This window comes from Oncorhynchus clarkii, chromosome 26 (assembly GCF_045791955.1).
Source record: "Oncorhynchus clarkii lewisi isolate Uvic-CL-2024 chromosome 26, UVic_Ocla_1.0, whole genome shotgun sequence".
NCBI classification, from domain to species: Eukaryota; Metazoa; Chordata; class Actinopteri; order Salmoniformes; family Salmonidae; genus Oncorhynchus; species Oncorhynchus clarkii.
In genome coordinates this window covers 906,692-920,309 of record NC_092172.1, presented here as the reverse complement: position 1 = coordinate 920,309, position 13,618 = coordinate 906,692, and positions in this window count along the sequence as shown.

The following is a 13,618-nucleotide window of genomic DNA, read 5'->3' as shown; positions in this document are numbered from 1 at the left end:
ACACTTAGATTCACACAGGACACCGATTAGGACAGGAGAAGTACTCCAGATATAACAAACTGACCCTAGCCCCCCGACACATAAACTACTGCAGCATAAATACTGGAGGCTGAGACAGGAGGGGTCAGGAGACACTGTGGCCCCATCCGAGGACACCCCCGGACAGGGCCAAACAGGAAGGATATAACCCCACCCACTTTGCCAAAGCACAGCCCCCACACCACTAGAGGGATATCTTCAACCACCAACTTACCATCCTGAGACAAGGCTGAGTATAGCCCACAAAGATCTCCGCCATGGCACAACCCAAGGGGGGGCGCCAACCCAGACAGGATGACCACATCAGTGAATCAACCCACTCAGGTGACGCACCCCTTCCAGGGACGGCATGAGAGAGCCCCAGTAAGCCAGTGACTCAACCCCTGTAATAGGGTTAGAGGCAAAGAATCCCAGTGGAAAGAGCGGAACCGGCCATGCAGAGACAGCAAGGGCGGTTCGTTGCTCCAGAGCATTTCCGTTCACCTTCCCACTCCTGGGCCAGACTACGAGGAGCACGAGGACAGATAGTAGGGCCATATGAGGGCCATATGAGGGCCATATGAGGTTTTTATTTGGCAGGTGATGGAAGAATAAAAAAACAAATGAATGTAATAATTTCACCTCGAATTTGCGAGGTCATTTGCAAGGAAAGATTTGGCCTATTAGGCTCTTAGTATCAGACCTCAGGATAAGACCCAGATGCAGACAGTTCGAAGTAATAAAAGTTTATTACAAAAACAGGGGGCAGGAAAACGATAGGTCAAGGGCAGGCAGAGGTCAGTTATCCAGAGCAGAGTCTGAAAGGTACAGAACGGCAGGCAGGCTCAGGGTCAAGGCAGGCAGAATGGTCAAAACTGGAAAAACAGGGACTAGAGCGAAAACAGGAGTATGGGAAAACGCTGGTAGAGGATCCGCTTGACGAGACAAGACGAACTGGCAACAGACGAACAGAGAACACAGGCATACATACACAGGGGATAATGGGGCCAAATGGGCGACACCTGGAGGGGGGGTGGAGACAAGCACAAAGACAGGTGAAACAGATCAGGGTGTGACAATTCGATAGAGAAGGACCCTAGAGAATCTATGCTATAAATTAATTGGATTTTACTACAGATTTGTTTTTAGAACCCCACTCACACTAATTCTATAGCAGTCATTCGGCCAATCCTCACTTAATATAATGGCATTAGCGATTTTTAGGCATTTGCTGGTGGCCACATTAATTATAGGACGACTTGGCATACATGATCCACGACAGTGTCATAGGCCTACCATTGAAAAACAGGCTAGATAAATAACCACCATGACAGTCAATGAAAAAAATCATGGCGCTTGAAACGTCATGATTGTGGGTTCAATTCCCGGGGCCACGAATGAAGAATAAATGCATGCATACTGTGGATTTGGATTAAACTGATGATAATGATTTATTTCATTTCATGTGTACTATGGCAGCTAAACACTGAATTACTGTAACACATACAACATTTATTTTTGTATATGGTCCCGGTAGTTCTGTGTTACCTGCTACCTGAAGGATTTGGATCTAGCTCGTGGTCGACCACAAAACAATAAATAGTTTTGCGAAACTATTCATTGTTGACCCTGTACAGTCAAGGGGTCAATCAGATGCTGTCTTCATTCATTGAAAAGCAAATCTATAAAAAAAGGAAAATAAATTATAAGTATAATGTAAAACAACATTCTATAGGTTGACTGATTAGTGTTTCCAGCTGATCCCATTCCTCAGTTGGATGCCATGTAAAGCCATGTGCTCCACAATACATGTCTTCCTGCCAGCAGACTCGGTCTCTCCACTCTCAGCCTATCTGAGAGACAGTCTCCACCAGTGGCAATTTTAGCATGTAAATCTTGGTGGGGCAAACTCCCCAAAAAAGCCACTACACAACACAACACTAAACAATACATTAATTGCACTATAACGGTTACAAACGGTGCACACAAACTGTTAGGCCCTACAGAAAGCTGTCCCAACAGCATAGCTTTCTTTTCAGCACCACGGAGTGAATCCTTACCGCCGCTACACCTGGTTATCAGCGGAGCCTTGTCTGGCAACGAAAAAGTAAATTCAGTCTCATTTACTGACTTTTTAAAAAGCATAGTTGATATGGCTGACTTGCTTAAAATAATGTGGTTACTACTGACAATTGAGATCTACAAACTATGATCATAACTTTGATTAAGACAATGAGCGAGCTAGGATGGACGTAGTCAGAATACCTATTTGTTCAGCGCTTAGAAATGTACAGCGACAGAATTCAGAACATGGGCCATTCTTACAGTATACTCCCTGTACACCAAGTCAGAACCGTATGTTAAATAAAGGGGGCATATGAGCAGACAGTGAAAGCTCTTACAAAATTCGATAATTACATTTCTCTAAAACAGGTTACAGGCTACATGTGCACCATCAGAACATTAGGCAAAATTAAGAGTGGTAAATAGACCAATTTATTAGGGTGAGGCACATGGGCAACTAACAGCTTACTACACAACATACATTTAGTATTACTTTTTTAGCTACAGTATACATATCTCCCTGGCATATTACTTCATTTATGCAGCAGCATACAAGACATTTTTGGACTCACCTTGTTGTGATGTGCTCACTTGAACAAGAAGGTGGCTCGTCGGTGTCACATTTACTCCCCATTTTCGGTGCTCGACGTCGCCAGTTGTCTCATCATTACGCAAACCTGCCACCATCATTACGCGCACCTGTGCCTCATGAAACTCATGGACTCCATCACCTTCCTGATTTCCTCCCCTATATCTGTCACTCCCCTTGGTTCTTTCCTCAGGCATTATTGACACTGTTTCTGTTTCATGTCTGTACGTATTTCTTGTTTTGTACTATGTTCTATTAATTATTACATTTGCATTCCCTGTACTTGCTTCCCGACTCCCACGTTACAGTCGGTCCTTCTTGTGGGGATGTTTTGTCATCAAAGTCTGGCATTCTCTAGATTTATGGTGCTTTCAAAACAACTGGACATTTTGAAAAAACAAGGTCGAATCATAAAGTCAGTGATCTTCAGGTTGGAGCTCTAGAAAATGACCCGAGTTCCCGACTTGGAATTCCGAGTTGGATGACCGCTCAAAACGTATTTTCCCAGTCGTAGCTAGTTTCCCAGTTGTCTTGAACTCACTGAAGTCTGAGATTTCCCAGTTCCGAGTTGCCAGTTGTTTTGAACAATGCAAAAGTCATGCTGGATTGACAGCATTGCCAAAGTATTCAACCTTTTCAGGCCCATGGCATGTGAATGTTTATCCTTTTAAGCTTGGAAAAGAGACACTTAAACCCAGACTTGGACCACACACCCACTCCACTGAATAACAGGCTAGTGATTGCTTTGCGGTTAGCCACTGATCACTACCAAAGCACTCATTGTTGAATTAGCGATTTCCAACTTGTTGTGTAATGTTCATGTCCAATGGGCGATGAGCACTGATACATTTTTCTGTAATGTCTCTTCATAAGACAAGGATTGAAAAGGATTTGCCAGTAGATTGTCAACTTGATTCATGATGACTGCTTGTCTCGATTGCTAGCTAAGATTTTGAAAATATGATATTGACATGATCAGTCCAATCAAAGCTACGGTAGATATAACCTGATTTGACGTCATTTTATCTGTGGCCAAGGACTTTGAGCCTTCTAGGATGGGCACTTCTAATGTAACTCTATGACGGCATGCATGGGCTTGAATTTTCGAGCTCTCCCCGTAGATTTTGTAGTGAAGTAATGTCCCCATGAGTGACAGAACACTGAGGCAATTCATGGCGCAACTAGAGAGAAAGCATTGAGCTAGGCTGAAACATCTGCATTGTGGCGCTGCCTTACTCAAGAAAGAAAAAAAGAGACCATGTTTGTATGCAGCTTTATTAACTAAATGATCATGTTTTTTTTACATTGTTTGCAAACTGATATGTGACACGTATTAATGCCAAAATAAAATGCAAAACAGGCTAAAATAAATAAACAGGTGGGGCTCAAAACAGGTGAGGCTCTGCCCCACCTGCCCTGAATGACAGGTCGCCACTGGTCTCCACCTTCCACCACAATGTGCCAAATACTCAGACTGTTCACAGCTAGAAGCATATGTGTGACACAACAGTTATCACTCATAATAACATATAATTTGTTGAACAACAATTACAGTCCATCGATTCTGGTCTACAATAACTTTCCACTAATAATAACTATAAGTATAATGTAAAACAACATTCTATAGGTTGAATGATGAGTGTTTCTAGTTTACCCCCTTCCTCACTTGAACCACATGTACAGTGATGTGCTCTACAATACATGCTTTCTTGTTTGTCTCTCTGATGGACTGTCTCCACCTTCCACCACCGTGCACCAAATACTCAACATGTGAATCTGAAGGCTGACTTCCTGAGCCTGAGCTGGTGTGGCTGGACAGTAAAGGAGTCAATTTCAAATGTGAAAACTTTTCAAGGGTGTGTAGGCTTTCACTAGGCATGGTATACCCATTGATTCTTGAAGAAAATAAGTTATGAATGGTTGTTGAGCTTAGTTGAACTGTTCTTCCCCATCAGATCCAAACATAGGCCTGTTTAACTGAAAACAAACACTGTATAGCCTCAAAACATGGTTTAAACTATAATTTGTATATAATGGATGGCCAGTCCTTGCCTACATAGCTCCTATATGTTTATGGTGAGGGTTATCTGGGATCCTTGGAAATTCCCAAACCTTACACATAACCAAATCCCTTACCTAACCTTAACCATTTTATATGTCAACTTCAATGGGGTAGGGATGTCCAAAGTATTCTAAGGAGCACGGACCATATGTTTATCATCTGAGAGCTATATCCATGAATACTGGGCAGGGGATACAGTAGAATCGAGTGGATTTGGGCCATTGCTGGGTCATTTATGGCCCTAAAATTGCAGCTTTGGCTCAGTTCAGGATGTCCGATCTGGTCGCCAAATGATTCGGGCCTAGTCTGTACCATCATTCATTTTGAACTCGGGACGGGTCCAGATCCTCAACACTGGGGCCCCACAAGGGTGCGTTCTGAGCCCTCTCCTGTACTCCCTGTTCACCCACGACTGCGTGGCCACGCACGCCTCCAACTCAATCATCAAGTTTGCGGACGACACAACAGTGGTAGGCTTGATTACCAACAACGACGAGACGGCCTACAGGGAGGAGGGAGGAGGTGAGGGCCCTCGGAGTGTGGTGTCAGGAAAATAACCTCACACTCAACGTCAACAAAACTAAGGAGATGATTGTGGACTTCAGGAAACAGCAGAGGGAACACCCCCCTATCCACATCGATGGAACAGTAGTGGAGAGGGTAGCAAGTTTTAAGTTCCTCGGCATACACATCACAGACAAACTGAATTGGTCCACTCACACAGACAGCATTGTGAAGAAGGCGCAGCAGCGCCTCTTCAACCTCAGGAGGCTGAAGAAATTCGGCTTGTCACCAAAAGCACTCACAAACTTCTACAGATGCACAATCGAGAGCATCCTGGCGGGCTGTATCACCGCCTGGTACGGCAACTGCTCCGCCCTCAACCATAAGGCTCTCCAGAGGGTAGTGAGGTCTGCACAACGCATCACCGGGGGCAAACTACCTGCCCTCCAGGACACCTACACCACCCGATGTCACAGGAAGGCCATAAAGATCATCAAGGACATCAACCACCCGAGCCACTGCCTGTTCACCCCGCTATCATCCAGAAGGCCAGGTCAGTACAGGTGCATCAAAGCTGGGACCGAGAGACTGAAAAACAGCTTCTATCTCAAGGCCATCAGACTGTTAAACAGCCACCACTAACATTGAGTGGCTGCTGCCAACACACTGACACTGACTCAACTCCAGCCACTTTAATAATGGGAATTGATGGGAAATGATGTAAATATATCACTAGCCACTTTAAACAATGCTACCTTATATAATGTTACTTACCCTACATTATTCATCTCATATGCATACGTATATACTGTACTCTATATCATCGACTGTATCCTTATGTAATACATGTATCACTAGCCACTTTAACTATGCCACTTTGTTTACATACTCATCTCATATGTATATACTGTACTCGATACCATCTACTGTATCTGCCTATGCTGCTCTGTACCATCACTCATTCATATATCCTTATGTACATATTCTTTATCCCCTCACACTGTGTACAAGACAGTAGTTTTGGAATTGTTAGTTAGATTACTTGTTGGTTATTACTGCATTGTCGGAACTAGAAGCACAAGCATTTCGCTACACTCGCATTAACATCTGCTAACCATGTGTATGTGACAAATAAAATTTGATTGATTTGAGTTGCCAGACCCGGGACAGAAGTTTTAGATCTGGCATGCCGGAATCAGGCTAGATGTTTGCTCAACCTGGGAAGTAGCTAAAACTAACCAACTAGGTTCAATGTTAGCACCTAGCTATCGTTAGGCTATGCAAATGGATTTCTGAGATACAAGTAATATAACTACACAGATCATACAAGTAACGTTTGCTAGCGTGCCAGCCAGCTAACGTTAGCTAGCTAGCTAACAGTACGCTTTAACTTGCAATGAAAACAACTTTCTGACACAATTAGAAATGTATAATATCTGAAAATGTAGCTGGCTAGAATCGTACCCTGGATGAACGCTTCTCCCTGTGTGTCACAGATGCCATGGTTGCCCTTAGTTTTAAGATGTAATCCAGAGTCAGGTGTTTTATTCAACAGCCTTCTGTGTTCTCTTTTTTAGACACCCTTCACATTTGCAATCAAATGCCAGAACTATCTCCATCTCCTTAGCTATCATACTCTGCTTTTATTGTATTTTTAAACAACCTTTATTTAACTAGGCAAGTCAGTTAAGAACAAACTTTTTCCCACTGAACTTTGTTGATAACACCTACTAAATTCAGGGTAGCAATATTGTTGAGAGCAGTAGCAACACTTTTGCAGTTCTCCATAAAAAAAATTAAAAAAAGATGTGGTAGCAAGGATTATCTACACATACTGAGAAGCTCATGTTATAGACATGTTAAATATGCTACATGGTAGACCAATCCGAACTCATCTCTTGGCATGTCCTTTCTATCCATTATCGCAGTTAATCCTGGCTAATGAGAAGGTTCCTGTCTTTTTCCGTGGCTAAATGAACTAGGCTCGTAAATGAACAATGTTGTTCTATTTATAGACGGCATACAAGTTTTTTTATTAAGGCACGTGAAAGTTCACATGTTCCAGAAGGCATTAGGTGCTGCTCAAATGCCTCTCCTGTGAAGGTGTGACGTGTGACATATGCCTAGAGACGTGAAGAGACGAGAAGAAGAAGCCACTTCAAATAATTGTAACTACATTTCGATACTTTTCTGTATTGCAACATCTTTATGCACCCTCATGTTCAATGATTTTGCTATAAACTGAAAGGAAAAGCTATTATATAAACATTTTTGATTATCAAATAAAAATCACTTCCTAAATTGAGTGACTTTATTCTTATTGAACTTAACCCTGTTACATATATCTTTAAAAAATTTACTTGAATGTGGGGGTGACAAATGTAACTGTTTAAATATTTATGTCTCCCCCGTTCCACCCCACAAATTACAACCTTGACTCGTGTATAGTGGACAGGAAAATTAAGCTCAGGTGTGATGGACAGTGGAAGTCTGACATTAATAAGTAGAATGAGAAATCACAGGCAATGAGCAGTAGCCAAAGCTAACATATCATCTAGCAATTTGCTGTGGAGATTCATCATAATGGTGAGGTTAGCTTCATTAGATTATTTGTGTGTCTGTGTTTGTAGGGGAAATACCTTTTGGAGCCCGTCCTCCCCAATTAAGGTGCCATAAACCTCCTGTGATCTGGCATGGTTGGTATATCCTCAATTCATTGAACAGATCAGTCGTCTAGATCTATTTTTGACAAGCAGGAACAAGCATCAATAGACGTAATGGTAAAATAAAGGTTAAATGGAATAAAACATGTAATCTCATTTGACAAGCAAATTAACAAATTTGAAATGTGGGTTGAAAAATATATCTCCATGTGAGAACAACACATCACTAGGCTGTAATATATGGACGAAATATAAAATGTTATGTTACAGGTTGATAAGAATTTCTATCCATTTCAAACAGTCCCCCAACCAAAACAAATGAGATGACGATAATCTAATAGTCTGATGTGGCTCATTCTCGTAAATCATGGATTGTTATTCCACTTAGTCCAATGGTCTGACATTTGATGTTGAACTCTGATCAATCAATAATAGAATCACGTGGCAATATTTATTTTTCACGTCACAGTATCATAGGGGTCTAACTAGAGTAGGACAGTTATCTGATAAAAACAGTGGTTGGTAAAGATAGAGTAAAATTATCATTTTAATCCCTGCTCAAGGGCCACAACTTGCTAATGTGGGTATTAATAAACCTCCAGGCATAGCAGTGCCTACACCCTTGTGTACCTTGGTCAAGACACTGTATCCACATTGACCCTGGAAAATACCAGCTCACATCCCTGTCAACAACACCCTCAACCTGCGGGTTAGGAGAAAAAAGGTCTGGGCTACAGGCAGAATGCCCACCATGAGACTAACTGTTTGCTGAGTTTCTGTGACCGGCCTTCCGGAGCGGAAACTTTTGGACACCCCCTGGTGGGGACCGGCGAGAGAGGGAGGGCCAGCAGGGATACTGGGAGGAGGTGCGGTGGCAATCGGCCAGGCGCTGTTTACACTCTTTGCAGACAAGGGGTGGGGGTTAAAACAATGTCTGCTTTAATGGAGCATGGGCATAATGGGTTTCCTTTACCTTTGAACTCACACAGAAAATCCCTCCTAACCCTCTCTCAGGAATTCCATTGTCCTCACGCAAGTGAACACCACTGTCCTAACATGAACAAACCCACAATAAGAGCCATGTCGTGTTCTCCCTAGGCAGAGGGGTGTCACCAACATTAACAATGCTCAGACAGACACGTCCGCACAGATACAAGCATCGGTTGGCATAAGCGGATATGGACGGAAATGTATCTAATCTGATATTGGAAGCTAAGCAGGGTCGGGCATACTTAGTACTTGGATGGGAGAGTGCCTGGGAATACCAGATGCTTTAAGCTGTTTCTCTCTGTTGTGTCAAATTTCCGCTGAGTTTTATGTTTTAATTGTGATGTTGTGACTGGAAAAAAATAAAAACATTAAAAAGGTGAGTGCTTTGAAGGAGGGGGCTGACACCAGCCACAAGTGGCTTCTTTTCCACGAGTGCCGTTGCTTATGGCCATACCACCCACAACACGGCCAATCTTATTTGATCTCGGAAGCTAAGCAGGGTCAGGCCTGGTTAGTACTTGGATCAGAGACTGCCTGGGTATAAGCTTTCTCTCTGTTGTTCTCCCTTTCTCCAGCAGGGGCCACTGGAGCCCCACTGGTACTCCAGCTAAAGCTCTGAAATAATATTCAAATATAGCCTCATCGTTTTGCTAGGCACTCCTTTCTGTGGAGGGCCCAATGCCATTATTCCACAGCGCCACAGTGTGGACACACAATGCTCATGTGTGATGCTGCTGTGGGAGGGTGACCGAAGTGATCAGCCTCCTCCCTGCTTTTACTCCAGTTCCTGTCCTTTCATTCCTTTAACACAGAAGATCAAGGGAGAGTGCGGAGCGGTCCCCCACCCCCCACCTCCCAGTTCGGAGATCGCTGCTGCCCGATACCACGCTGCTTGGTCCTTGTTTGGTGTGTGATTCTGTAACGGAATTATTCGTCCTCCTCTGACGAGGAGTATGAAATGTCGGACCAATGCGCAGCGTCGTATGTGTTCATGATGTTTATTAACTGAACAACAAAATACAAAATAACAAGGTGAAATAAACAAAAACCGAAACAGTCCTGAAAGGTGCAGAAAACACTAGACAGAAAATAATCACCCACAAAACACAGGTGAGAAAAGGCTACCTAAGTATGATTCTCAATCAGAGACAACGAACGACACTTGTCTGATTGAGAACCATACCAGGCCAAACACATAAACACAACATAGAAAAAAGAACATAGACTACCCACCCCAACTCACGCCCTGACCAAACTATAACAAAGGAACTAAGGTCAGAACGTGACACCAGTGTCCAGTCATGGCCACCTAAGCATCCACAGCTTCCAATTAGATTATTCATCCCCTCTCCTCCCTCCTGTAACTATTCCCCAGGCCGCTGCTGTAAATGATGTGTTCTCAGTCAACTTACCTGGTAAAATAAGGGTTAAAAGGGTTACAAATAAATCTTGATGCACAGATAACAATTGGTCAGACCAATGTTGAACAGTCCTTACCACGGGTGCTTCCTGCTTACGTTTTTGTCTATAGGCATGGAGGAGCAGGGGGAGGCGTGATCTGACTTGCTGAAGGGAGGGCTTTGTACCCATCCTGGAAATTAGAGTAACAATGATTAAGGGTGTTCTCTCTGCGTGTATTACAAGACATGATAGAATTTTAGGGAGCGTTTTCTTCAGATTTCCTTTATTAATGTCCCCAGCTACAATAAATGTTACCTCAGGATATGCGGTTTCCAGTTTGCACAAAGTCCAGTGTAGTTCGCCGTCATGGTGTCGGCTTGGGATGGAATATACACGGCAGTGACAATAACCAAGGAAAATTCTCTCAGGGGTAATTCGATCGGCATTTGATGGTGAGGTATTCCAGATCGGGAGAACAGAATTACTTAATTTCCTGTACGTTACCATAATCACACCATTATTTAAAGATGAGACATACCCCTCCACCTCTCTGTTTCCCGGAGGTTCCTTATTTCTGTCCATGCGATGAACGGAGATGGGGACAATTTATCCAGAGAGAGCTATAATTACATAAAACAGAATATGTTACAGTCCCTTATGTCTCTCTGGAGGAGATCCTCGCCCTGAGCTTGTCTACTTTATTGTCCAAGGACTGAACTTTAGCGAGTAATATACTCAGAAGCGGTGGATGGTTTGCTCGCTGCCTGAGTCTGACAAGAACCTAACTTCTCCTCCCTCTTCAACATTTTGGTGTAGCACTGGGAATTAATGGGGCTGCCTCAGGAAGTTCAAACAAAGGATCCAGGTCAGGGAAGTTGAACTTCTAAAACACATTTCTGGTGAGTGATCACCGATAAAATATCCAAAAGTTATTTTCAGCTGTAGGTAATAATACTAGAAACGTTCTGAGCAAATAATGCAAGAAATAACACTCAACAAACAAAATACTGCAAAGCTGGCAAGGAGTTAGCAACAGGGCAACCGTGTCTGTCGACGCCAGTTGTTATTATTATGTAAATTAATAATTAGGGTAAAAATTATGGGAAAATGTGAGATCTGCACCTTCTACTTCTTCGAAGAGGGTGCTGTTCCCTGGCAACACCATAGACTACACTATGCACAAACAAAGGCTATTTTAAGAGCCATCCACATTGCAATAAGAGTATTCTTCCATTTACTTAGCTACGTCAACTGCATTTATTAAATTCCCAGTTTCTCTCCTTTTGATTTCTACTTCTCAGGTAAGGGTGTGATGTCTGTACAAAAACAAAACAGGCTGTTTTAAGCCACCCATATTGAATTTTTTTTGAACAATTAGACACCCTATAATCCACACCTACACACTCATGTATCAATCTGATTGATGGATTGTGTTGTGAAGTAAGCAGACTCAGGTGTATAACTGTGGCTCCTTCCACCTTCAAATAATAGGCAAGAGGGCCAACCATGGAGAATAGTAAGACACTTCATGATTTGTATAACTACGCTATAAATCAAATCAAATTTTATTTGTCACATACACATGGTTAGCAGATGTTAATGCGAGTGTAGCGAAATGCTTGTGCTTTTAGTTCCGGCAATGCAGTAATATCCAACGAGTAATCTAACCTAACAATTTCACAACAATTACCTTATACACACAAGTGTAAAGGAATGAATAAGAAAATGTATATAAAACAAATAGGTGAGACACCAGGTGAGTCCACACACAGATTCTCTTTAACTACCTTATTTTCTCAATAAGTCTCTCTCCTTCACTTCATCCCTCTCTCCCCTTCTCCCTAAATCATCTAGGTTATATCAGCTGTGTCGGTGAACCCCTGCCGCATCTGAACTGGCTACATAGAGGGCACAGCATGATCAGAGGTGAGAGGTCACTTGGTTGGGTCAACAGGAAATATTATTAAAGAGATTATATACTTTGAAATACAGATAGAGATGCAGTAGTCCACCTCCTGATTATGACTGCTTAAACATGTTAGCATGTTTAAGCTTTGTGTTTAAAAAAAATTATATCTCGTCTGCAGGTATGTTTTGAAGTGAGAGGATGCCAACCCCCAGTCCCGTCACCTGCTCTTAAGATAACTGTAACGATTGTCGTCGGGAGAAGAGGACCAAGGTGCAGCGTGGTAAGTACTCATAATACTTTTAATAAATACAAATACTTAAACAAAAAACAACACGACAAAACAAACAGTTCTGCAAGGTGCAACACACACAAAACAGAAAACAACTACCCACAACCCATAGTGGGAAAACAGGCGGCCAAAGTATGGTTCTCAATCAGACAACAATTGACAGCTGCCTCTGATTGGGAACCATACCAGGCCAAACACATAGAAATCTAACACACTGAACAAAACATAGAATGCCCACCCCAACTCACGCCCTGACCAAACTAAAATAGAGACATACAAAATGAACTAAGGTCAGGATGTGACAATAACCTTCAGGCCGACTGGGAGCCCAAGTCTGGTTTGGAGACACCATTGTGTGAATTGAATTGTGATGAACTGAGAGATGCCTTCCCTGCTCTTACCTCTCTCCCGTTGTCTTTTATAATTATTTAACCAGTTAAGTCAGTAAAGAACAAATTCTTATTTATAATGACGGCCAAACCCGGACGATGCTGGGCCAATTGTTTCACATCCCTATGGGACTCCCAATCAAATCCGGATGTGATGCAGCCTGGATTTGAACCAGGTACTGCATCTCAGTCTCTTGCGCTGAGATGCAATGTCGCCATTCGGGAGCCACCTCTTTCTTCCTCTGTTTTTATAGTGCACACCAGATGTGCATTAAAGTACAGATTGAACTTGTAGTCACAGTTGAAGTCAGAAGTTTACATACACTTAGGTTGGAGTCATTAAAACCTGTTTTTCAATCCCTCCATAAATGTCTTGTTAACAAACTACAGTTTTGGCAAGTCGGTTAGGATATCTACTTTGTGCATGACACAAGCAATCTTTCCAACAATTGTTTACAGACAGATTATTTCACTTATAATTCACTGTATCACAACTCCAGTGGGTCAGAAGTTTACATACACTAAGTTGCCTGTGCCTTTAAACAACTTGTAAAATGTAAAAATATGATGTCATGGCTTTAGAAGCTTCTGATAGGCTAATTGACATCATTTGAGTCAATTGGAGGTGTACCTGTGGATGTATTTCAAGGCCTACCTTCAAACTCAGTGCCTCTTTGCTCAACATCATGGGAAAATGAAAAGAAATCAGCCAAGACCTCAGGAAAAAATGATAGACCTCC